A 27,661-nucleotide genomic window follows, 5' to 3' on the forward strand; every position below is an offset into this window, starting at 1 on the left:
AGACACTGTGTGCCAAGTTTCACGCTGATTGGACAAAACCCCAAGGAGGAGTTCGAAAAAGTAGGTTTTCCAGTTTTTGCAATTTTGCTCCAACAAAACCCAGGCAAAAATAGGCGTGGCCTAGCCCAGGTGATTCAGTGCTATTCAAAGAATCTGTGGATATGAAGTCTTTGAATGTGCAACAAACGGTGTGGGAGTTATAGGCCAAAATGCGTTGACCTTGTTTATAGCGCCACCTGCTGGTGGACCAATGTAAGTTTTTGTGTCCAAGGTATGCGGGGTGGTCTGGACCCACCTGCAGCACCACTTTTACCAGGGGAAACATAATAAATATAATAAAAATCCTTACGATTACAATAGGGTTCGTAGCACCGCTGGTCCTAGGAACCGCGTATGTAAGCATACACGGTTCCTAGGACCAGTGGTTCCCTGGGCCCACGTGCTTGGCCCCCTAATTAGTGGTGACTGAAGTAAATCACTTTTATTATGCATTACAAAAATCTGTCCTTGAAACATCAAATAATTCTTCCTTAAGTCTCTAAATAAGTGAAACCATGAAAAAGATCTCCAAGAAAATAAATTTACAGAACATTAGATCATTCAATATACATTTCAATAAATACGTGCATCCCATGGTCTCATGTTGACTCTGAGCTTTATTCTGTCTGTTGTCTGTGGAAGTGATGGGGTCTAGACCAGATGATGGAAACTAGGATCAGCTCATTAATTTAATGTCCAGGGAGGGGCGTGTCCACTTTGTATGGACTTAAAGAAGAAGAAATAAAAGAAGAGTTAGATATTGTCATGTTCATCAAAAGGAAAACTGAAAGTGATGGAGATGAATATGCTCAGATGGACTCTCTCTCTCACACACACACACACACACACACACACAAAGTTTAAACAAACACAAAAACTCTGTCCTAAACTATCTCACACATTAAAAGCATCCATTTAATCTTATATTAATTTACACAAGAAGAAGCTCCACAAAAGCATTTATTGATCCAGAAATGAAACTGATCTTACCTTTATAGGCTCAGTTTCCTTCTTTGTTTTCAAATCCCTTTGAACATCCATTCATGGTGGTTTTTATCATCCAAGAGTCTTCATTTTCAATTAAATCCACCGTTATTTGGTCTCTTTTAATTTCTCTTTCTTTCACACTCACTTGGTTATCTTTCTTTTCCTTGTGTCGATTTCGACTAAACAAAGCGACATATTTAATGTTTTAATCACGTGTGAGTAAAATAAAAATTACCGACACTGGTTTTAAAGAGCAACTTCTTGTCTTTCATAAACTGATGTTATTTCTCCGATAGAGCAAATATGAGCAGAGTTACGGTCATTTAAATTAACGTGTTGCGTTCAGGGGCCCTGGGAAACCCAGTCCGTTTGCATAATCCAACCGTGAAAAGAGGCCGTGTCCAGGTAAATCTGGATGTAAAGTTACCCTACGCAACAGAAGATATGAAATTAACAGCAATGAGCATGTACTGTCAACAACAAACCCAGAGTCGCTTAATGATCACGTAGTGCCATAAATGAACGTTGATGACGTGTTTGTCTGTGGGAACCGAGTTGAGTTATACCGTGCCAGAAAAGGGACAGGGAGTGGGGGGATTCCTGCTGTGAGCTTGGAACGGCCCCAGTTGCCAGTGTGAGTACACCCTGATAAAAACACCAACAAGTGGAGTTTTAGGGTGTACTCATACTGCAAGCTCGGGCCCTTCCAAGCTCACAGCAGGAATCCCCCCTCCCTGTCCCTTTTCTGGCACGGTATAACTGAACGGACGTGATCTCCAGCTCAACTATCTGTTCCAACAGACAAACTCGTCATCACGTTAATTTATGACACACGTATGGCATTACGTCACCATTAAGCGACTCTGGGTTTGTTGGTGACAGTACATGCTGTTAATTTGATATCTTCTGTTGCATAGGGTAACTATACGTCAAGATTTAACAGACGCGTGCTCTTTTCACGGCTGGATTATATGAACGGACTGGGTTTCCCAGGGCCCCTGAACTCTGCACATTATTGCTTTATCAGAGAAATTCCACCAGTTTATGAAAGATAAGAATTTGCTCTTTACAGGAGGTGTCGGTAAATTGCGGTAATTTTACTCTTACGTAACGGAAACATTAAAGATGCCGCTTTGTTTTGACAAAATTGACACAAGGAACAGAGCGAGAACCAAGTGAGTGAGAAAGAAAGAGAGAGATTAAAACAGACCAAATAGCAGTGGATTTATTGAAAATGAAGACTCTTGATAAAAACCACCATGAATTGAGGTTCAAAGGGATTTGAAAACAAAGGAGGAAACTGGGCCTATAAAGGTAAGATCAGTTTAATTTCTGGATCAATAAATGTCGTTCTGATTTTGTGGAGCTAGTCTTTGTGTACATGGACTTATTTATTGAAATGTATATTCAATGCTTATTTAATGTTCTTTAATTTTATTTTCTAGGAGATAATTTTCATTGTTTCAATAATTTAGAGAGTCAAGGAAGGTTTATGTGATATGTTTCAAGGACAGATTGTTGTAATGCATAATAAAGATTGAGATCTCAATGTCACATCAGTGAACTTTTTTTTATTTGTAAATTATTCACTGGAAGCGTAGATATTGTGTGACAAAGATATCAAAGGTTGTTATTTTGAGGAATCATATTTATGATTAAAAGTTATGATTGTATTATATTCTAAAGTTTAGAATTATCTGGCTCGTCTTCCTTTCTTTCTGTTCACAGCATAACCTTATATTTAGTTCTAAAAAAATGTGTTTACAACTAATTTTACTGATTATTGTTACACATCATCCTGCATGTGGATGTGCATTATATACGGTATAATTGTGTAGATTTAACCAACTGTTAGAAAAACAATTGTATTAAATACAAAGCAAATGACATGCAAACAGAAAAACAAATTGTGAAATTAGTGAGTTATTGAAAAGTGCTGAGGTGCAGCGGAGGGTCTTCTGATGAGGGGTTCGTGTAAAACCCGGAATTCCAAGGTATTTTCGAGGGGACAAATATGCATATAAAAGCATATTTCTGGTATATTAACCCATATAAACCAAAAAATATGGAAATGGGACATTTTATTGCTGCAAATGTGTAACATATTACTGGTATTTTCAGAACAGGGCACGTTTTTTGGTTTATATGGGTATACCAGTAATATGTATTTATATCCTCGGAAATACCCGGACCCGATGATGAGCTGCTCCACTCCGTCACTGTCCCACTGTCAGCTGAGCAAAGAGAAGTCCTGACGGTCACGTTGTCCTCTGCCTCCATGAGTTCTCTGTGGTGTCGTTCATATATCCTCAGGTAACGCCAACTCTGACCTTTTCATCGGCCAACAAGCACTTCTGACACCGCTATCACTACATCATCACAATTTGCGCGCGAGTCGAGTCGAGTTGTGTGTGCGCGGCCCACCGTGGCATCTGGCACGCTGTTTGGACCACCTCTTCCAGCAGGACCATCGGGCCGTTACAACCCTGCGGTGCAGTTCACACCTACGCAGGCCTACGCTCCCCCATCGTTTCACACAGGGGGAGGGGGAGGGGGAAGGGAGCAGGGAACAGGGAGGAGAGTCTCAAGGCAGGAAATAGAAAGGGTGGGGAAGAATAGATTATTTTACAGTGAGAGTGAAATGTGAAGTTTTAGTAGAACATGTGCTTATTATGTTGTGTAATCAAGCCACCAAGTGTGAAACTTAGCTATAATGGTGGTGGCTGTGGACAGAGGGAAGGAATGAGTGGTAATACCTAAAGCAGGTATTTGGGATCAACGTGTCTAAAGGGAAGCCCAGTACGAGTTTTATCCCACATCTCAAGGCGTGCCAGTGCATTGTAGACCAGTGTATGTGCAAAAACCGCTATTGCAAACCCAGGAGCCGCCCCGGGTCCACAGATGCAGCCAGGCCAGCAGAAAGAGTGGGGCCAAGGAGCCCCACGGCCGAGCAACCCCCCAGATGCCCTGCCGAGCACCCAGCACATCCTGCCACCGACCCCAACCCCAAGGCCCCCACCCAACCCCCCCGAGGGGAGGGCCCAGAGAGCCCCCCTCCTGAGACCCCAGCAGAGGAGCCAAGGCCCACGCCCAGCAGACGGCCAGAGCCGCACCGAACGGGCAGCCAGTGGCCGCCCGCCGACAGGCCCAGAGCTAGCAGGGACCAGACCCCAGGCCAGAAGCAGCACCCAGAGCATTCCCCCCAGGGACAACGACCACACCCATAGCCGCCTAGGACACCAAGGGGACGCTACAAGTTGCCTCCCACCCAGCGCTGCACCCGCAGGCATGCTAGGGCGCGGCCCGCACCACCTGCCCCGGAAGATCCCTGCCAGGACCAGCCCATCCAGGCCCGCTGGACCCCGAGAGCACCCCCGCGGGACAGGGAACCCCCCAAGGGCGAGCAACCACGCCAAGCTCCCGCGGGGAGGTTATGGTGCCTCTCCATTTCCCAATGGAGAGGGGCCTCCCCTGGGGTCATGCCTCGTCATTCCCCAATGGAGAGGCACTTCCCTATCCCCTGAGTGAATGTGTGTGTTTAGTGAATGTATGAAGTGCTATTAAAAAAAGGTCGATGGAGGGGAGCGGTGCTCCCCATCCAACCTATGTGTATGTATGTGTATGTGGTGCAATAGCTCCGGAGGGTGGTAGTGGTGGTCCCACCCTTCAGGGGGTGGTGTGTTGAGGTGTAATTAAATTTGGAGGGATTAGTAGCACAGCCCGGAGGACAGCGGGCCCCAACCAGGGAACCAGGCCAAAGTGCCCAGACTGGCCGGCGGAGCAACCCACAGCAGTAGCCATCCCTAGCACCACCCCCATCCCTTTTTTTTGCTATGGCGAGTGTCGCAAGGATGGTTTGTGATTGGTTTGCTGGAAGATCAAGCATAGTCAGGTCTCCTATCAGACATAGATTTGGAGATAGATGAATCCTGCAGTCCAAAATGGAGGACAGTTTTTTAGTGATTAGAAACCAAAACTATTGAACTGGGGAACAAAGCCATACGGCATGTAAATATGAATCAGCTGTTCCCTGGGTGCACTGAGAGCAGATGTCTGTTAGGGAGAAGCCCATTTTATGCATTTTCTGTTGGGTAATGTGGGATCTGTGGAGGACCTTGTATTGAATTAGCTGAAGATTTGTGTTTTTAGTCATCTTACTAAGTATTAAAACAAATTTCTGTCCAGAAATTGGTGTTCATGGTGATTGAGAGTTCAGCTTCCCATTTAGCGATTGGAAAGTGATTAGAGTTAGTGTTCAAGAGTGCTCTGTATATTTTTGAGAGTTTTTTTTTTTTTATTTTGTTGAGATTTTGTTCATGTATACAGCCAGTTCTGGAGGTTGCATGGTGATTAGATCTATTGCCGTATTTTTCTTGATTGTCTCTTTTTACTTGTAAGTACTGAAGAAAATGACTTTTATTTATATTTAATGTTTGGGTTAGATTGTTATATGTCCTCAGCTTATCATTTTCGAGGAGGTCTTGGAGATGAGTAATTTCGCTCTCTTCCCATGTTTTTAGATAGAGCGGTGTTTTTCTGTTTCTAATGTCGGGGTTGTGCCAGATTGGAGACAGCATGCTAGTTTTTAATTGAACATTCGTAATGTCCGGGGCTTTCCACCAAAATCAGGGTGGAGGCAATCGGTGGGTTTTTAAAGCAGTTATGATGTTTGAGGGTCGCAGTGATAAAAGGGAGATCAGAGAGTTTAATATGTTTGCAGTCTAGCTGTTCTATTTCTAGCCAGGTGTTGTGGTATTCTTTTGGTTTTAGCCATTCTGTTAAATATTATTTTTGGTTTGCTAAGTAATGATGCATGAAATTAGGGGCTTCTAAACCACTCTCGCTTTTATTTTTTTTGAAGGGTTGAAAGGCTTATTTTGGGTTTTTTATTCCAAGCATAGAATTTTGTAATTGCAGAATCTTATTTTTTGAACCATTGCGTTGGTGGTTTCAGTGGGCTCATAGAGAACAGATAGTTAATTTTAGGTAAGATTTTAATTTTAACTGAGGCTATTCTGCCAAGAAGTGAGATGGGGAGATTGTTCCATCTTGCGGGGTTCCTTGAATTTTTTGTTAATGGAAGGATTGATGATTTTGACCAGTTAATGGAATAGTCTGATCATTTAGAGAAGCTGTTCATTAGTTTAAATATTTCTTCTAATGAGGATTGGGGTTCTTCCAGATAGAGTAAAATATAATCTGCATAAAGATATTCTGATGTACAGCTGCTGCGAAGAGCAAAGGTGAGAATGGGCAGCCTTGTCTGGTTCCCCGCTGCAGTGTGAAGCTTTGGGATGTTATTTTGTTTGTGGTTACTGAGGCCTTAGGTTTAGTGTACAGGGTGGAGATCCATTGTATGAATGATTGTCCAAAGCCAAATTTGCCAAAGACAGCAAGGAGGAATGACCAGTTGACTCTATCAAATGCTTTTTCTGCGTCAAGTGTCAAGATTATTGTTTTCTTTTTAGAATTATGTGCCATGTTGATCAAATTAAACAGTCTTCTCACATTGTCTGTGGAGTGTCTATTTTTAATCAATCCTGTCTTGTCTTGGTATATATATGACTGTACTACTTTCTCTAACCTAGAGATGGGACGGTAGCTTGAGGGTAACATGGGTTTTTTGTCTGGTTTAAGTAATAATTTAATGTTTGCTGTATTCATGTGGCCTTCTACGTAACCTTTATTTTTAATCTCTGTCACTACTTTAAAAAAAAGTGGAGCCAGCATGACCAGAAATGTTTTAGGAATTCAGCAGGGAACCCATCTGGACCAGGTGCTTTTCCTGTTGACATGCTATCCAAAGCATTTTGTAGTTTTTGTAAGGTTAATGGTGAGTCTAAGGTGATTTTCTGATCTATGGTGAGGTGTGGTATGTTTAAGTTATTGAGGAAGGTTTTAATATCTTCAGGGTCAGGGTTTAAGTTTGATGAGGTTTTGATAATAATCATGAACCTTAGTAATGTCCTGAGGTGTTGTGTTTAAGCTGATTTGTCTGAATTATTATTGTAGTCAAAGTTTTTGTACCATAGTTGCATAATTGGAGTTTTTTTCCATAAAAGTTCAGACAGGTTAGCTGCGTATTCTTCTGTAAGTTTCTTAATTTTTTCTTCAATCGTTTTTTCTGCTTTCTGTTCCTGTTTTTTCTTGTGAGAAGAGTATGATATAATCGTCCCTCTGATGACAGCCTTGCCAGTTTCCCAGAGTAAGGACAGTGGCACTTCCAGGGAGTCGTTTGTTAATAGTTAAAAGTCCTCCCATTTTTTTCTTATAATTTTTCCAAATTCACTGTCATTATGTAATGAAGTAATAAAGCCTTAAAGACGATAATTTCTGATTAGAGTCACACTTCAGGGTGAGGGATATTGGCACATGATCGCTAATGATTATAGGATGTATTTTAGAGGAAATCTTATGTGCGATGGAATTATAGAAGTCAATTCGGGAGAAGGATTGATGCACAGGGGAGAAGAAGGTGTATTCTTTTTTAGTTGGGTTGTTCAGTCTCCATATATCTCCTATTCCAAGATCTTCCATTTAATTCATTAATACTTTAGCAGATCAAGATGGTTTTTATTTGGGCACTTACTGGATCTGTCTAATGATGTGTTGAGTGCCAGATTGAAGTCACCTCCGATGATTAAAGATGAGTCTGCTGATAGGTCTGATAACTCTGAAAAAACTCTGTGGAAGAAATCAGGGTCATCATTATTGGGGGCATAGAGGTTTAGAATTGTGAAACATTTATTATAGATTAACACTTTTATAATAATATATCTACCCTCTGGGTCTACAGTATGGTGGACTTGGTTATGTTAAAGAGTAATCTTTTGTTGAAAAGAACTGAGACTCCACTTTGCCTGGAATTGAAACATGAATTATATATCTTGTTAAAATTTGAGTCTGTCAGAGATTTTTCTTCTGATTTAAGTAAGTGAGTTTCTTGAAAGAAAACAATGTCTGCATTTAATCCTGATACATAATCAAATATCTTAATCTTTTTAGCCTGCGAGCAAATGCCACTCACATTCCAAGATGTTACTGTAAACTGAGACATGGAAAGGAGGGGAGTTTAGTCCATACAAATGTGAGCATAACCGAGAGTCTGTGAGCATTTGTGCACAGTTGTGTCGTGAGACTTAGATGCAAGAAAAAAAGAGAAGAAATACTTACCATGCGATACCACCATGGGGTAAGGGGCTGGGTTGAAAAGGTTAGTGAAAAGCACAAACATACAACAACAACAACCAGTACCAAAAGAATAAGACAAGCAAGGGGTAATTATATAAAGCATATATACACACACACACACATCCACTTACGTATATATACACACATACATACATTTTAAATTATTGTTTTATTTCATTTTTTGTGTTTTTTTAATATACATATACACACATATATATATATACATACACACACATACATATATATACTCACACATACACACACACACACACACACACACACACACACACACACACACACACACACACACACATTTATTTCACCTTTTAAATAGTGCTACCTTAACTACACCATGAGTGGAGAATTATCCTTTCAATATTAACTCATAAATCACCTGTTTTTTTTTCCCCTTTGTTTTTTTTTTTTTTATTTAACTTCATTTAATTTTATTTTTCTTAGTAGAGCCAGGGGGAGATGTTAGAATTCGTAAACAGTTGGCCATCTATGTAAAGCTTGTCTACGACCAGTTTGGAATTTTTACCTCTCTGTCGGTTTTCTTTGAAAATATTATACAGGGTTTTTCGTTGTTCATTTATTTCTCGAGGGAATTGATCATTCATGCCGAATTGCATACCTTTAAGTTCCCGATCTTTACTTTTAACCTGGATTTTCTGTTGAAAGTGTTCAAATTTGGCAACGATAGGGCGTGGGTGATTACCTCTGCGTGGACCGAGACAATGAAAGGTGATGTTTTTGACGGTTTCTGCCGGGATTTTAAGCGCAGACGACATTAAGTTTTTCAGCAGAGCCTCTGGGTCATCGTTGGGGGTTTCTGGAATGCCTGAGAATATCACGTTGTCTCGCATACTGTGAGATTGGATATCCAGGACTGTCTTTTTAAGAAGCTTATTTTCATTTTTTAGCTCTTTTACCTCCGAGGTCACTGCAGATAAAGCCAAATTGATGTCTTGATTGACTTTTTGTAAGTCCTGAATTTGTTGGTAGGCAAATTCCAGGCTAACCTTCATTTCCTGAACGTCTTATTGATGGATTTTAGAATCTCTGTCTGAGATTCTGCTTCCAGATCTGATGTATCAGCGTAGACAGCGACTACTGGCGGCCTGGGGGTCAGGTTCGGCCCTTGCGCAATGGGTCTACTTACGCACGGTGGGCGTGTCAGGAGCCTGGACCAGAGAATACGCGCAGGAGAGAGGCGCATAAAAAAACACTTAAGTCCAGACCGGAGGATAGGGCACTTAGTGACTAAAAACCTGCAAGAAAAAGTGTGTTTTCAAAAGTGATTTAAACACAGGCAGAGATTGAGCCTGCCTAATCTCTGGAGGAGCGTGTAAGAGGGGGCCAAGCCATTCAAGTATTTAAAAGTAAATAAAATAATTTTAAATTCAACTCTAACGCACTGGCAGCTAATGAAGTGAAGCGAAATCTGGAGAGATGTGTTCATGTTTACGTGTTCCTCTTACGTCTTATAAGTCTACGGAGCACCTAACAAAGCTCTGAGCTGCTACGGGAAGCAGAGGGTCAAATGTCATCCGCTGGTGCAGTCCTGTAAAACTTTTTTACTTAATTTTATTGTGTGAACCATTTCATTTTATTTTACCATTTTTATTATGTTGTTGTCACTGTGTTTTTTCAGCACTTAAAATATTTGTATATTATGTAAATTATGTTAGAAATTGTATTTCATTTCAGTTTTAATTTGGGAAAACTGAAATGAAAACTTTCTATCACTAGGGGGGCAATGCCCCCCTCTCCCCTGCAAACTTAGCGTATGCCATCAGCCCATCTTAAGACATTTACTGAATCTAATTAGCTTACGTCCTGCCAATATGCGGTTTCCTAATAAGAAGTAATTCTAAATTTAATGAAGAACAGCTCTAACGTCAATTTTTATTCCACGATTAAGTGGTTCATTTTCATAGGTTTTCAAAATTTCCAATTTCCCTTTTTCTCATAAAGTACAGATCCCTTCTGAGGCAAGAGGAAAATATTCCATGGCTCCTTAGGGCCTGGAAACATACTAACCATGTCATTGCCCAGTAAAATGAGATGTGCACCCTCATTTGCTGCAAAGTCCTGTAGTCGTGTGTCTGCTGCAATGAGGAAAAATGGCCACGAAGATGGCAGATCACATTTATGGGCAAGAGGTTCAATTACTTCAGTTGTCATGAAGCAATAAATGACAAATTAAGTGGCTGGCATCGAGCACTGCTTGAAGGAGTCTTAATCAGAATACTAATGGCAGCTGGCTCCGACATCAGGTTAAGAAATGGGAACTTCAGAAAAGAAAAAAAAACATATATATACAGTATACTTACACATATATTTTATACTTGCTGGCATCCTTATTTCAAACCTATATATTGTAATGAACCTCTTCTAGAATTTAGCATATAGACACAGTGAACAACAGTGGGAATATAGTTCCAACGCTTTTGTCTTGATGTTAAGTTTTAGACATTTGCGTTTGATAGGGTCCAAACTATTATTTCTGGTTTATCTCATGGACACTAACAAGTACGAACTTCTGGTGTAGTGTTGCCTCATATGGGAGTTGGATTCCTTATCCTGAATTAACGGACAGAGTGAAAATACACTGCTCTTCTACCTGAAATGTTATTTTCTTGACTAACAGTTCGCAACACACAAAGGTAAAAAAATCACTGAATCCGGGGCTAATCTATGACAGCAATGATAACCTAAATGATAATAACCAAGATAATGAACCTATTTTGCATAAATTTGACATCTCAATGTATTTTCATTATGTATGTCTTTGTAAAGGACAATTATAACATTGGCTGTTACTGTGGTAACTCCATGCAGGAGAAGCAGAATGCAGCATGACGATCTGTGACAGGAATGATGTGGATTTCAGTCACAAAAATTGACATTAACAAACATATTCAGCTAAAAATGGACAAATAAATGCATTAACTTTAAATTTATGTTTGAGCTGTCTATCAATTACGCCACACTGTTTTGTCATTTGATTTTCAGGTGTAAAAAAATGAATTTGATGCGGTATAACAAAGCTGCAAGACCAACAAGGCAGCCATCCGTTCTGTCACACCACCAGAATTAAGTCTTTAATGTATAGTATTAGGGAAAAGAGTGAATTAGTAGTTATATGGCAATCTTTGTTCTGCTTCTAGTTGTTTTATCATCACATGCTTAATTAAGAAATCAAAACCAAGCCTTAGCTATGAGATGTTTAGTTTAGTTCACTTACTCTTACACACAGTACAGTGCTTAAAGAACAAATGTAGAGTTTGTCTGTATATTATTTTTTTTATCAACATGTTTAGTGCAAAGATCCTACTTAAATTTCATGATATGATAAAAGGGAAATGTCAACATAAACTGTTGCAAAAGCAGTCATAAAAAGTTGCTGACCTCTACTCCCGTGTTGCCTGCCCACATTCCTCAATGTAATTTATTACTGTGCATTTTACTGGGAACATTTCACCTGGCTCAGCACACTGAAAGTGTATCTGAGTCATGTTGCAGTTGTTTTGTCAGGGTAACAAAATGTTTGCACTAGGATTGTGAACTTGCATCTTCAAGGTGACCCCCAGGGAGATCCTGTCAGGTTGCACAAGGTGACAGCTGAGCACATCAAGCAGGCTGTACACCCTGGAGTGCTCTGCAATGGAAAAAGAGCCTCACACGGATGAGATTCATTCATCTTAATAAAGTGGACCATCAAAGTGGTGTCGCTGCCTAGCTGCTAGTTAGACAGAGAAAGAATTAAGTGCAGGGAGACACAGGAGGCAGTGGCAGACATGTTTACGGGGACTGTTTCCTCTCAGCTGTATACACAGCGTTTCTTTTTTAGCATCACTTCCATGAATAGAAAGCGCCTGATTACCTGTTGGCAACATCCAAGCAAAATAGCTCAATTTGCAAAAGAGCTGCGAAGCACATTTTAATTTGACACTCCAAAAGCTCAGGAGCAGTTATTACTGTATTTTAAGTAATACGTGTCACAATTATACATGAACAAGTGTGGGTTTCCTATCAACATCATTGTCTGATGTAGCACAGCAGTTATTCAAAGAATCCTCACATTACAAAGCACGTCATGTTTCTCCTTTTGCAGGGTCTTTCTCAAAAGACATCGTTTGGCAAGATTTTACATTGCTAGCAGTTAGTCTGTAATAAATATATCCGGCTTCATCTCAAAATACAAGGTAAAGGTGACATGATTGATTGACAAGTCACTTCTCATTAAGAAACAAAACGACAGTGTCAATTTTGTGGGTTTCTGTGGATGAGTGACAGCACTGGAGGGGCTTCACCTCTCCTTAGCTCATAATGCTACCAGCTGTCTTTCTCACAGTATATTTAGATTAACTGACATGAAATGATTTATGATCATGCTCAACTCTTATGAAAAGAAGTTTCTGTTAAAATGACTTTTGACAGGTTTGGGCACTGTGGATCAGTGAGTTGAAAAAAAAAACTGTTTAACAATGAGAGATGATCATGTGTGTATTGTAAAATTGTCAGATGTTAACTCATGCATTTTTTCCAAAAATGTAGTCTATTATGCCACCAGTCTCTTTGACAGTCAATCTTTTGAATGCATTTTTTATGGCGAATGGGACAAGGCCACCCGGAACAGTAACTTGTTGTCAATTCTTGCTATTTTAAATGCCTTGATTTCCCACCGACCCTGAATGTAGCGCCAGCAACTAGGGCTGCAACCTACGACTATTTTAATAGTCGACTAATCATCAATTATTGAAATGATTAGTTGACTAATCATATGACAAATTGTACAATTATTTGCTCTATGTTGCTCCAATCTTTAAAATTTGGCCTGGGTCAAATTACGACAAATAAAAACAATAAATAAATAAAACAATTCCCAACTTAAAGTGTAAACAGGTTCCTTACAAACACACACTAAATTGAATACATCATCACTATGTGAATGTGACTCATTAATAGCATTTACACATTAAAAAAAGCTACAATAGCAGCTGACTCAAAGAGTTAATGAGCTGATATTTTATGGAACATGTTTGTGCATACATGTGACTCCATTAGTGTTTATATAATTCCTCATTCATAATGAAATTATTTTCTAAAAAAAAATAAAGCACATGAAAAGCAAAAATAACTGTTTAATATACAACACTGCAGCTGAATCTAACTTAGGTATATCTGATAATGAGTTACATTAAGGTATGGTTGATAAATATCTCACTGATTTACTATAATTAAACCAGATCAGACTTGATGATTTAATCATTAATTACTGAGAGCAGTACTATTGGGATATTCTGGTGTAATAATCATATCAATCAATAGTTACATTACTGTCTAATGGGACCAGCTTTGTTAGTGAACACGTGAAATATAATTAAATACATTGTGTTTTACAAGTTGGGACGGATGAAGTGACAATAGTTTAATGCCAAACTTTGTTTCACACGACGTGTGACATGTTAGCTTTTATCTTTCCATAAAAGTGTTAAATCTGACCATTAATAAATCTTTGGCCCTTTGTGGTTTAATGACAGTAAGATGTGGACTTTTTACTAGTCTCTTCCTTTCATGAAGTGGTTAGCATTATCTCTTAGCCCAGTCGTATGTGTCGGTGGGTTACCTTAGCTTAGTTAGCTTTAGTCCTCTTTACAGTTGATAAAATGTTGCTGCAAGTTCCTCTCTGTCATCGTGATTGTGGAACTTTGGGTTGATCAGACAGAGGAACTGAGACTGGTTCACTTTGTTGGGTGGGTGTCTGGTCTTAACTTAAGTAGTGGTGTGTGATATGTCGCTGCTCGTCACAGCTTCAGGTAGAATGTGACGAGCAGTGTGTGAGAGACGTCGACAGCGCTGAGCTCCCGGTAACAGCACTGAGCTGGCAGAAACAGCAACATATTCTTACCAGTGGGAATGTTTTTGATATATATCCCTCTAATCACGTCCGTAACGTGCATACAGCTCTGAGCACAGATACAGTATAGAGAAGGTGAGATGAGCCACTCCTCATGAAAAACAATGTCCAGCTCCATCCGCAGCTTGAAGAAGACTGTGATGACGTAACCGACAATTGTCGACAAATACTTTTGTCGGTGACTAATCCTGTCATCGATTTTTCTCGACGTCGACTAATCGTTGCACCTTTACCAGCAACACGTTTGAATTATTGTAACTCAATCAATCAGTGCCAATGTTTAATAAAAAATAATCTCAAACATTTTTGAAAACTGAGATGTTGCTCTTACAGCCCATAAGGTTTCCCTGTCAAAAGCAGGCCCTGCGGACCTGTTTTGAGCTCTTTGTCAAAAATAAAGTGCACAGCACTTGGTTTTTTCAATTAAAGAAAATCACAGGGTTTGGGGAAGATGATAATAATCTACAGAACAAAACTAACAAAACATCTTCAAGCACAAATAAAGTGTCCTCTGAGTTTCCTTGTAGAGCAAAAAAAAAAAGTCCAAATGCAACAGCTTTGTGGATATTTAAAGGAGCATAGGGCAGGATTTGTGAAAAAAGTAAACATTTATTTTAAGTATTTTAATGCTAATGGGTGACGAAGCGATCAAAACCAAAGAGAATGAGCCCACACACTTTTCTCCGTATTGCCTTGAACAGATTGCATGATGCATTTTGCACTGCTGTTACGGGGCTGAATTTCCCGTGCTGTTCTGCAGACGAGAAGTCAAATGAGGCTGATAGTTATGTCAAATGACGCTGGTGCGCTTTTTTACAGCTTGGAGAGGCAGCCCAATGCCGAAAATAAAGAAGAATGAGAAGAAGACGACTATGAGACTGAAAGAGGACGATCACAGTGGATCAAACTACCGTTTAGTTCCACAGATGCATGCAGAGGCATAAAATAAATAACCGTGTTATAGTGCAGTGAAAACCTAATTTTCCTCATAGAAATTACATATTTACATTTGTTTTAGTGGTAAGCACCAATTTTATTAACAAACAACTGTTATGTCAACATCAGATCAGCGCACTGGAGAACAAGCGAACGTCAAACACAAACAGGTGCGCAAGAGACCCAGTTAATCTATTTAAATAATCCATGTATCAAAGATAAGGATAATCCATGTGCTTGTGCAGAAATATGATTTTTTTTAATGGTGTATTATTATATAATTGTCTTTCTCTGCTCCATCCTCCCTACACCGTGGATCCTGCTCTCACTGCTGCAGCTGAAGCCGCTTTCTTCAGTGCTACAGCAGCTGCTACTGCAGCAGGAAAGGAAGAATGATGCGCATAAACAACACTATGTAATGTACCCAACCACCAGTTATAAATATGTCTGAATCCGACCGGTCCGGTGCCGTCGGTCCCATCAGGCTTTGGTTGGTAATCCATCCTCTAGTCACGGTATCAACTGTAGTGCGGTGAAAAGTTAACGCGCGCCCCCGCGGCGGATTGGCTGATGGCTGCAGTTCCACTAACAACCGTGGTGTCACTATGGAGTCTGATTTTTAGATCCTGCCCTATGCTCCTTTAAATGTAAAAATATCAATCTTAAAATATCTTGAAAACAGTTTACAGGATACTAGCTCCTAAAAGTCAAACATTCTACAAAAATTATAAGGTGCATCATATGTTAACATTTTCAAAAGTAAACGGGTAATGACAAGAATGAAGATGGCACAGGCTAGTTGTTCTAACAGACTTATTTCAGTCACTTGTACATATGTGGAATGCTTTTTCTTCATATCCAAAGATATGTAGTCATTTTCCTCTTAGTAGCTTTGCTCTTTTCACTGCTGATAGGAGCTCACAGCTCACAGCTGCCTACTGGCTCTCTGCTCCGCTAGCTTTAGCATTAGCTTGACTGCTCAATCAAATACTGCATACTCAGCTGTGGGGTTACAGATATTACAAAATGCTATCTTTTGCTCTCTTTTTGTGTTACACTGACAAACTGCGGATGTGCTAAGCGAACCGTGTTAGGGGTTTAGTTTCTCTTTAATGTGTTATTATTCTGTGTAGCAGACGCATGTGCATGCACATGCACATGCACACATGACCTGGTGGGTGGGTCTGTCAGTCATCTCACAACAGAAGGGCACAGTGGCTGACTTTATGACAGATTTTAAGACCTTTCCAGAGGTAGAAAAGATTGGGTTTATATGCAAGGATTGACCAATCAATGATCCCCCAAAATAAGGGAAATTGGCGCCTATTGATTGGCTGAGTGAAGTCCTAGGAAACATCATTGCCAATAGCTATTGCAGAGGATCTCTGTGCATGGGTTTACACCATAGCTCTTTTGGATGTCTTTACTTGTAGAGGGCATATGTGGAGTTTGCGAGGGGGCCAAAAAACACAGTGACTAAGAAATAAAAACAGTGGTATAAAATTCAAAGGTTCACAAAATGAAATCAAGTAAAAAAGTTTTAAAGGACCACAGCTGATGACATTTGACCCTCCTGTTTCCCGTAGTAGCTCGGAGCTTTGTTCACAACAGGTCTGTTGTTTGTAGTGATGCACCGAGAAAACAAGCCGGCTGGAACAGTGAACAAACCATGCGCTCAGTGAATATTTCAAGCTGCATTTTGGATTGCAGCAGTTCATGTATGGTACTGCAGCAAAAATTAAGCAGAAAGCGGCCACCGGCCTAATTTTATCATTAATTGACAACGTTAAATGATGCGTTGATGGAATTTTTTGTAGTTAACATTAGCAAATATGTTACCAATCGTTTTTGCATTATTTTATATGTTACACACATTGTGGTTGGCGCAAATCTCGAGACTTTCTATATATTTATTCTATGTTGGTTTTTTTTGCCACCTATGGCCAGCTATGTTTTTTTTAGTTAGGGACTTTTTTGTATGTCTGGGCTTTTTCCCACTGTCCAAAACACTTGCAGTTGATCACTTGTTGCCTCACATTTTCAGCCCCATCAAGTCCGGTGCAGTTCAGAGATGTTTTGTAAATGTAGAAATTACTTTCAATAAACTACTATTTTATTAGCCTACATCATATCTGAGGCTCATTGGTGTTTCTTTGAGTCTCTGCTATCGTCAATGTGTTCAGAGCACAAACTAATACTGTGAATATTGTGTGACGTACACACAATACAGCACACACACGGCACACAAAGACACTCATCCATTTTCTACAACATTTCTGTAATCTTCCACAGCAATAGTAGTTAGACATACAGCTTTTTTCTGAAGAGTTATCACCATGGAAACTGGACAAGAGTGAAAAGCAGGCAAGTGGATAGAGCAATGGTATGACAACATCCCAGGTCTTACTTTATGACATTTTTTAAAGATGCTTCAGCACAGTGCATAAAGCTTGTCTGTGTCTTTTTCAGGCAAAGGATATTCTGCAGATTTCGTTTCTGGACATTCGTTGCCTTCATTCTTCAGACAACAGCCCTGTCTTTACCTTGCTTATCCCATGAAGGGGGATATGAGTGCATCACCCAAACCTTCATTTTGCTCTTTGAACACTGAGCGACTGAAACATTCCTGTGAACGTCTACAAAGAAGAAAACTACTTGCCCCTCATATTTAGTCTGACAAACTCTCTGCTGAAATAAGCTCATACACTCACATGTTTAGCTCCCTCACTTTTCACAGAAGCTAGCCTTTGTCTGGGCAGAGCAAGTAAAAAACTTGATAGTTCAATTGCCTTTTCTGTGTCATGAGGACCTGTGCATTGTTTTTTATGCTGTTGTGTTTGGATGGTAAAAGCCTATTTTGTTTCTCCATAATTGTTGACCAAGTTTAATCTTTCTCAACTCAGCCTTTATTCTAATCTACACCCACACTTTCACTTAAAAGCAAATACAACTAATACATTTTTTCCATGTTTATCTTCTTCACATGATCATAATAATCCTTTTCTTTTATTTGTGTTTATTGCCCTTTGTCTTGAGTCTCAGCTATATTTAAAACATTTGTCTTGAGTCTCAGCTATATTTAAAACATTTGTTTAATCACACAATAGATGTCCACATTATTTGGAAGCTTGGTCCAGCCCTATAAAAGATACAGTGGATATCAGAGGAAAGTGCAACTGAATTAGCATGAGGTGGGTTGGTTTTTGTCTTGGTTATCCTTTTTATGTTTTACTTATTGTGTAATGTATTGGGTTTAATTTCTGTCTGGCAATCAAATGGTCTTGAGTTCAAGCCTTGGTGGGACACTTTCTGTTAGTGCTATGTTTTGTTTCTGATCATGTTTTTATTTAAATTCTTAATTCGTTTGGCTGTTACTCTGTTTGGTGTTCTCGTTGTGTCTCTGTACCTGTTGTGTCAGTTTGTGTGTTTGAGAGTGTGTAGACTCCTGGTATTTCATCAAACCCAGCTTAGGTTTATTTCCAGGCTTCACCTAAAAGTACGGCTTAGTTAAACCAGGAATTAACTGGAATGGTTGTTTCATCAAAGAGAAAACACCTGTCACGGCAAATTTGCGGTTGACCTCATTTGGAGACATGATTTATTGCTCTGGTTGAATGATGGAGTCCAGGCGAGGCATTGATGATTTTATAAAAAAGGTTTATTATAAAACTAAATAAAAAAATCAGAATCAGAATCAGAATCAGAAATCAGAATCAGAAATGTTTTATTTGCCATGTACAGTTTTAAGGACAGTACAAGGAATTTGACTTGGTGGTTGGTGCACAAAACAAACAACAAAAAGAAATAAAAACAAAACAACAAAGAACAACCCAGCAACAATAATAATAATAATAATGATAAATATAAAGGATGAGGGATAAATAAAGGATAGATAGAGAATAAAGGATAAATAGGATAAATATAAATATATATATACAGTGCAGCAGATATCAAGCTGGTGGAGGTGGTGATCGGGTGGGGGGGGGGGGGGGGGGGGGGTTCAGTGGGTGACTTGGGGTGTGTTCATGTGGATGGTGGCAGAGGGAAAGAAGCTGTTTTTGTGTCTGGAGGTTCTGGTCCTGATGGACCGAAACCTCCTACCAGAAGGGAGAGATTGAAACAGTTTATGACCGGGGTGGGAGGGGTCGGCCACAATCTTTCCTGCACGCCTCAAAATCCTGGAGGCGTACAGGTCCTGGAGGGAGGGCAGATTGCAGCCGATGACCTTCTCTGTAGAGTGGATGATACGCTGCAGTCTGGCCTTGTCCTTGGCCGTAGCTGCAGCGTACCAAATGGTGATGGAGGAGCAGAGGATGGACTGGATGATGGAGCTGTAGAAGTTCACCATCATCTTTGTTGGCAGACTGAACTTCTTCAGCTGCCGCAGAAAGTACATCCTCTGCTGAGCTTTTTTGATAAGGGAGCTGATGTTCAGCTCCCACTTGAGGTCCTGAGTGATGATGGTCCCCAGGAAGCAGAAGTGCTCCACAGAGCTCACTGTAGAGTCTCCCAGGGTGAGGGGGGTGAGGGGGGCTGGGTTCTTCCTGAAGTCTGCTATCATCTCCACTGTCTTTAAAGCATTGAGCTCCAGGTTGTTCTGGCTGCACCAGGACACCAGCCGGTCTGTCTCCCACCTGTAGTCAGACTCGTCTCCATCAGCGATGAGACCGATGATGGTCGTGTCGTCTGCAAACTTCAGGAGTTTGACCGACTGGTGAGAGGAGGTGCAGCTGTTGGTGTACAGGGAGAAGAGCAGAGGAGAAAGAACACAGCCCTGAGGAGATCCAGTGCTGATGGTCCGGGGAGCAGAGATGGTTTTTCCCAGCTTCACGTGCTGCTTCCTGTCAGACAGGAAGTCTGTGATCCACCTGCAGGTGGAGTCTGGCACGTTCAGCTGGGAAAGCTTGTCCTGAAGGAGAGCTGGGATTATTGTATTAAAAGCAGAGCTGAAGTCCACAAACAGGATCCTGGCATAGGAGCCTGGGGAGTCCAGGTGCTGGAGGATGAAGTGGAGAGCCAGGTTTACAGCATCGTCTACGGACCTGTTGGATCTATAGGCAAACTGCAGGGGGTCCAGGTGGGGGTCGGTGATGTCCTTGATGTGGGAGAGCATGAGGCATTCAAAGGACTTCATGACCACAGATGTCAGAGCGATGGGTCTGTAGTCATTAAGTCCTGTGATCCTCAGCTTTTTAGGGACAGGAACGATGGTGGAGGCCTTAAAACAGGCTGGTACGGTGCATGTCTCCAGTGAGGTGTTAAAAATGTCTGTGAACACTGGAGACAGCTGATCAGCACAGTGCTTTAAGGTAGAAGGAGAGACAGAGTCCGGTCCACAAGCCTTACGGGGGTTTTGTCTCCTGAAAAGTCTATTCACATCTCTCTCTTTGATGGAGAAAGGTGTCTCTGTAGGAGGGGGGGAGGAGGGGGGGAAGATAGGGGAGAGAGCCTCTGTAGGCAGCTGGGGTGAAACTGTAGCTTTGATGTGGGGGGTGAGGCTGGTCAGAGGTGCGAGGAGGGTTGGAGTCAGGTCTGTCCCATTGTCTGTCAAATCTACAATAGAAGTTATTCAGACTGTTGGCCAGGCAGAGGTCGTTAGCAGCAGCAGGGGCTCTGGGCTTGTAGTTTGTAATTTGCCTGAGCCCTCTCCAGACAGAAGCCGAGTCATTTGCAGAGAACTGATGTTGTAACTTCTCTGAGTACAAACGTTTGGCTCTTCTCACCTCCTTTTCAAAGTGTACTTCGACTCTCTGTACCTGTACCTGTAGTGACCGCCCCGGACGGACGTCCGATGATCGAGTGGCACAGTTCTAACTCATCACGTATATTCCCCCTCAGTCCCCCTCCCTCCTCCCCCCAGGAGATAAAGAGGACAGGGTGGAGGTGATAGGAGAGGGTGAAAAGAGACAGTTTCTTCTTTAGGTCAAAACAACCAGTTCTCTGGTATCTCCTGATTGTCGTGAGTGTTGCAGGTGTGTGCGTGTATGGTGTTTGTGTGTATGAATGGATGTGTATTGGGTGTGTATGTGTGACTATGTGAGTGTGTGTAGGCATGTGAGTGTGTGATGCCTCTGTGTCTGAGGGATAAGATGTGTTTTGGGAAGCTGACCTCGAGAAGAGAGCAGAAAACATGAGACAGCAGAAATGAAAAGTCTCAACTTAACGCCTTAAAAAGAATAAGGTCTATGAGTAAATATGTTAATAAACATAACAATTTTGCCCTGACACACCTCATTACATGTTTACTGTGTACCTGTCACAAATCAGGGTTGTGGATGAGGAAGAACCAACCACAAGCATTAGTCAATTTAAATGACAACAAAACAAAATCCAAAGGAGGCACAAAGGAGCAGGATACAAAATGCAACTGGACATGAGGAGGGTAACAAAATAGCAAAAGCCATTTACCATCACTGAGGGCCACAACACAGTCAGCACCACTGCAGCCAAGGCCCATCACAGCCCCTAGTGCAGAGGGCTCCCTCCGAGGAAACACTGGGATAGTAATCCTAAAAGATAAACCTACAACTATAAAAACAACATAAAAGGACAATCTGAAAAACTATAAAAACAACATACTCATCCGTAAGGCCAGTCTTTGTTAAACGTTTTATTCTTTTATTTGTTATTTTTTTCTGTGGCTGTAACAAAAGCAATTTCCCCCTGGGATTAATAAAGGAATTCTGATTGTGATTAAAAATAAAATAAAAGATAAAGATCCTAAAACTATAAAGGCATAAAATATAACAATCCTAAAATGAATAAATAATTAGTTAAAAGCTCATTTAAAAAGGTGGGTCTTGAGCCTGTTCTTGAAAATATGAACGTTCTCTTCAACCCTGAGGTTATTAATTATAATTTAATTATAATAATTTCAATGATTAAAATCAAAAAAATGAAGAAAAATATTTTGAATATTGACTTAAAACCTATGCATTATGTTGCAGGTATCAATATATTTATTAAAGTAACCCCCGGAATGCATTTGTTTTAGTTAAGTTACACTTTTGTTCCTTTTTTGGTATTTATTGCCATTCTTTAACACTTTAAAACCTCTGAATTGAGAGGCAAAAAAGTAATTTTTCCCTCAGGAGTTTGAATAAATCCCAGCAGAGTTAAAACAAAATAACATATAAAACAAACATACGTGGAAGCCTGACTGGAAAAACAGGAATCAGTGTAAGAACCCACCGAGAGGATTACATCTGTGATGTCTTCGGAGATGGTCTGATTGAGCCTCAAAACAAGATTTATCCAACCACTAACCTCAGTCCTCTTCCTGTTTGAAGATTTATTCATAATCCTTATGAATCCTGACTTTTGAATTTTAAAAGTTCCCTTCACAAAACAATGAATTGTGTGAACTCTAAAACTAGCAACTTCAGCCTCTTAATTTAACAAATGTTTTCTTTGGAACAATAATTGCCACATCCTGAAATCAGTATAAAATGATCTCGTAAAAAATTAACCTCATACCTAAATTAACTCAATGACAATGATTCATACAATCATTCTTATTGACGGCAACACCAATATTATAGTTTTTGTATCAAACTAGTAGTTGTATTTGGTAAACTTTGATGCTGAAATCATATTTTTTCATTGTTTGGTATCACATTGCTTTGAGCTTTCTGTGTGAAAAAAAAACTACTATAATTCTACAATTTCTGCTTTGTTCAGTTTTTTCTGGCAAAAGGTTAATGTGCAGCAATGCATACTGCTTCACAATACACAGTCTAAGGAATAGAAAATGTTCCGTTTTAAACTCAAATGTAAATAAATTAGCCACAACCTAACAACAAGTTTGTTCATGGTTTGACAGGTCAGGTATGTAAGTGCATATTGTACATTTTAAATCTTTTAATATACATTTTTTATGTATTTCTGCAATATATATCGTAAAAGCAGAAATATATAGTCACGGGATTGTGTCTCAGGTGTTGAGCTCTTTGTTATGTCTTCACCATAATTACATCATTGTTTACAACAAATAAGTCTCTTCTGGCTATTAGCCACATGTCACATTTTATTGTGAAGGTTTAGATATTTGTACTAATTATTATTTTCAGGTATTTCTGAGATGGAATAGTCTCCAGCAGACCCCACAGCCCTGTGCAGAATACAGCGAGTACTGAATAAAAGTGAATGCATACATGTGCTGAAGCAGAATTTTTGGACCTCATCCAGGCCTCATTGGTATCTAGGTTGACATAAATTCTGGCTGCATTGGAGTGAATGTAATACTGTTCTAAATATGGCCAGTCTTTTATATTTCATACTGGATTAACTGTTGTGTGAAGCGTCACTTCGGTATTTCTTCTGGACAAAATACTGCAATGAACTCAATTGAGCCATTTAATGATATCGGCTTTTTAGGAAGCTCGTTAGCTTCCATGAAGATGAACTATTACTCAGACAATCAATGTAAATGATACAGCAGTGAAAGATCACATTGATTATTGCATATCTTAATAAACCTTAAAATACTAAACAAGAAACACTGGTTTGCTTGATGAGCCAAAACTAACATTAGATCTCAACAAGACATTCTCTCATTTTAGATGTCAGTTTGATGTTCAAGGCATCTAAAATTTATGCAGAACTTGTTAACATTAATTTGGTGAATATCCACATCTGCTCATCCTTTGCTTCTCCTATCAGGCTCTTTGGCAGGGATTACTGTGTCCCATCCCCCACAGCTGCACACTGGTTTCACATGAATGGAGTGGCTGGATGGTTTTATTTGGCCCACCATATGATTTACTGTGCAAACCAGGAATCTTTTTGAAGCATTTTATATATTAGATGATATAATAATGTTGCATTCACCTATGAAAGTAATGGCTCTGCTTTTCTAAACTGTTGAGAAGGTGGAGCACACATTTGTTGACAGGATCTAAAAAAATTTGATCACCCTGAGGATTGGAATTTTCCTGATCATATGCCGTTGGGTGCTATTTTGGAAGCACACACAGTACACCAAGAGGCCAACATTTTGTTTTTAATATTCAAACTGTGGACTGGTACTGGTCCATGGACCATTTGGTCCCTGGCTGTACATTGGTCAGTCGGATTAATTAAATCGCAGCTTGCTGCTTTTCTTTTGAAAATGTAAAAGGGAAAACAATTAATAAATGAGAGGCATTTGATTCCGCGCACTTCTGTTTAGTCCACAATACAATGTTAGCCTCCTTTTTACTCTTCACACACGCAAACGCGCACACACATACAAACACACACAACCCCAGCTCAGGCACACACAAATCAGAGCAGACAATATGCATGGCCAGCGAGCCACATCACAGGAATTTTAATCCACCTGATTTAAAGGTAAGCTCTTTCACTCTTTCACTGCTGTGGCAGATCAGTTTACAGAAGAAAAGAGATGAGGCAGTTAGCCTTCCTGTCACATGTAAAAAGCAGTTTAAATTGTAGAAGAAGGCAGCATCTGCATTCAGAACGACACAAAATAGTCCTATCTGTTGTACTATCAACAGTGCATTGGCTAATGAAAAGAATATGAGTTATGATAATCATATTCCATCCTATTTTGGCATAAATATATGCAATATATTTTGTTATATGATTGTGCAAACATTTTTAGAAAGTTGTAGAACAAAAATATCTGGTAGGCTACAATGTCTAAACACCACTTTACAGGCAAGGGTCTTAATTGTATTGGGAGGGTACATAAAAATGAAACTGTAAATGTTCTCTTGGTATGTAAGCATTACATACATGGATTAAATGAAAATTAATTCTTCTGACTAAATCTTTTGATTTAAATTACTATTTCAATTCAAATAAATAATCATTTTTTTGTGTAAATTTTAGGCATTCTTCTTGTTTTTTACTCTGGTAGTTTTTCTTGCATTTAGATTAAAATAATTTTATTTGTCACCTCTTGTTTTCAACTGCTTAAAGCTAAATCAACTTTTCTGTGCTTTAAACATCATAAAGTGCTATTTAAGCTTCATACACATGCCCAAAGTGTTTTTTTCATTGATTCCCTCAATCGTTAGTTAGTTTCTCCTTTCTTACTGCATGGTGAGCCCAAACACCTCCCTCCAATTTGATGACTTGTTCCCACTTTGATGACAAATTTGACGCGGCACTGAGCTGGAGAAGCCACGCCTCAAGGAAGCTTGCAATAGGCATAGACTGCCGGTGGGGGGGTCTGGCATGCTCGGTTGGAGAGAGGTTGGAGAGGGCGTTAAGAGAGAGGTCATTTAGGTTAGAGAGGGACCGGAGAGGGTCCCATTCCTCTCTCAAACACTCCCTCTATGTCTGCTTCTTCCCTTGTGTGTTTGCTCCTGTACTCCTTCTGGCTTTTTCTTGCAGGTCCGTGGGATCCTTAGTGTGGAGTTACAGAGTCTCAGCAACTCTGTCTCCACCCTCTCCTCTGCACACACCCAACACAGCATAACGTGGATGGCTGTTCATCATAGGAATGGGATCCACACAAGGTTTCTGCTGCTTAACAGAAGGTTTTCCTTGCCGCCATGATGAATTCATGTTGGGTGTGGGATACATATGTATGTGTATATACGTATATATGCATATGTGTGTATCCATAAAATGAAGAGTCCGTCCTTAAGACTGCTCTACTGTAAAGTGCCTTGAGATACCATTGGTTATGATTTGGCGCTATACAAATAAAGATTGATTGATTGATTGATTGATTTCTGCCGTGACTGACATGTAAACAGACATGCCCACGAAGGTGAGCATTTCAGCATCCTTCACGCAGTGCTATGTATGTATTTTCTACAGTCTATGTATGTACCGGCGAACTCCCCAAGTAGTTGGCTAAGAAAGTGGGTGGGAGGAGGGCGGGCCGTCCACTGGCCCTACGTCGGGGAGGAGAAAGTCAGTGTCTCGTCTATCGACACGCCCACTCATGAATATGCATAAGTAGGCCGCAAATTTGTGTAGAGTTGCTCAGAAAGTGACTTTTCAGAGGCTAAAACTCTGGAAAACTTGCTGTGGACATGTGTGTAGAAGTTTATTTGTGCTGTTGAACGTAACCACTGTGAAACAATCATTCAATAACGTGTTATTATTTTGATTCAGCGGCTTGCTTACTGTCACATTCACTCTATACCTCGCTCTAGCCCGGTTAAAACAACAGTGTTCCGTATCTGCTTTTTTTTGGTTTTTTTTACCAAGATGTAAGGATTAAATATATTAATGTTAGCTAAAGCTCACCGCAGGTGAAGATTATCCACTCATCACAGTTACTATAGTGGTTGTTCCCACTGGCAAGGTCAATTATCCAGTCAGAAAGATAGACTAAGAGTTGAAATTTAAGATATTTAATTATCGGTTAAAAGGGAAACAATCAAGGCATTGATGGAGGTTGTAAAAATCATCTTGTATACGCAATACTTGATGATGAACAGAGATTTTGTTACAATTTTTTGTTGTAACTTCTTTAAAGCAAAACTAAAACTAAATCCTTCTTGTAGTCCCTCTGAGGGAAATACTAGTGTTTATGGGGTGATTGTGGGGTCTTCTACCTACCCCAGCTATCTCTGGCCAGAAAACAGCACTTGCAACTTTCCCACTTGCAACTTTCCCTGCCTCTGACTCGGTGGCAGTCTCGCAGCTCTGTTCTTGTTCTCGCGACAACACATACTGCTTTACGACAGCCCAATACACACTAAAGGAGCGTTCACACCAAACACAACTGTAGTCACTTCAATCGCCCGTGATGAGTCGCTTGAACACAGTGGTGCTTTTTGGTCACTCCATCACTCCAGTGGTGTCATTACCAGGGAACAATTGTGTGTGTGGGTGTGCGTGCGTGCATACGTGTGTGTGTGTGTGCAGCAGGGTAACAGGAGAGACAACTGAAACCAACAAGAAGTGTGTGAATAGCAAAAGAAAGTCGCTAGTGATCAACTGTTGTGTGGAGTCATATGTGGAGTCCGCGTCTATAGAAACGCCCACTCACACAGCCCGGTTTTAGAATTGGTCAGAAAGTGACTTTTCAGGGGCTAAAACTCCAGAAAACAGGTGGGTTTGGGAAAATAAACCTCACATACTATGTTGTTGGGGTTCCTAGAACAAATGGAGATGGGTGAAAAATAGCATTATTTGTTTTGTTTTTTGGTCTAATTCAAAAACAGAAAACGGTGGTTTATACAGTGCCCGCTTCCCCCCATTACAACAAAATTTCAATCAAATGAGTAAAAAAAAAAAATGCAAACTTTACTAAAAAAGATTATTCTTCAAACTATTGCTATAAAATAACAACCATTAACCACATCAGCGTAGCATCCGGCATACTTCAAATTTGGATTTCTGTAGGCTGTTGTTTTTTCTGTCGATGAATTATTAGATTAATTTATTTCTTTGTTCTTCTTGTACTATGTTGAACCAATGTGATTAGAAACTAAAGTGTTTTGTTGATTGAAATGAAAGGGGTGTTGCACATGGCCTTACATTTCTGATGTTTATTACATAAAATAGCTTTGAGTCTTTAAATAATTAAAAACTAAAATGACAAAACATACCCAGCTCTAGGTAAACCACTGTGACTCAGGACAAGGAATTTTAAATGTTTTTAACACAACCATT

General features: G+C 40.0%; 1 protein-coding gene across 2 annotated transcripts in view; it reads left to right on the forward strand.

Moving 5' to 3' along the window:
• The window catches only part of LOC114469904 (leucine-rich repeat transmembrane neuronal protein 4), a 144,420-nt gene that overhangs the window by 101,143 nt on the left and 15,616 nt on the right, over positions 1-27,661 (forward strand). Inside the window, exon 3 of one of the 2 annotated variants that reach the window (XM_028457799.1) lies at positions 17,549-17,860. The exons of the other annotated variant lie outside the window; for it this stretch is intronic. The gene's annotated coding sequence lies outside the window, so the exon portion shown is untranslated. Of the gene's footprint in view, positions 1-17,548; positions 17,861-27,661 lie in introns of those variants that run through there. 2 annotated transcript variants of the gene reach the window in all.

This window comes from Gouania willdenowi, chromosome 9, assembly GCF_900634775.1.
Source record: "Gouania willdenowi chromosome 9, fGouWil2.1, whole genome shotgun sequence".
In the NCBI taxonomy this organism is placed as follows: domain Eukaryota; kingdom Metazoa; phylum Chordata; class Actinopteri; order Blenniiformes; family Gobiesocidae; genus Gouania; species Gouania willdenowi.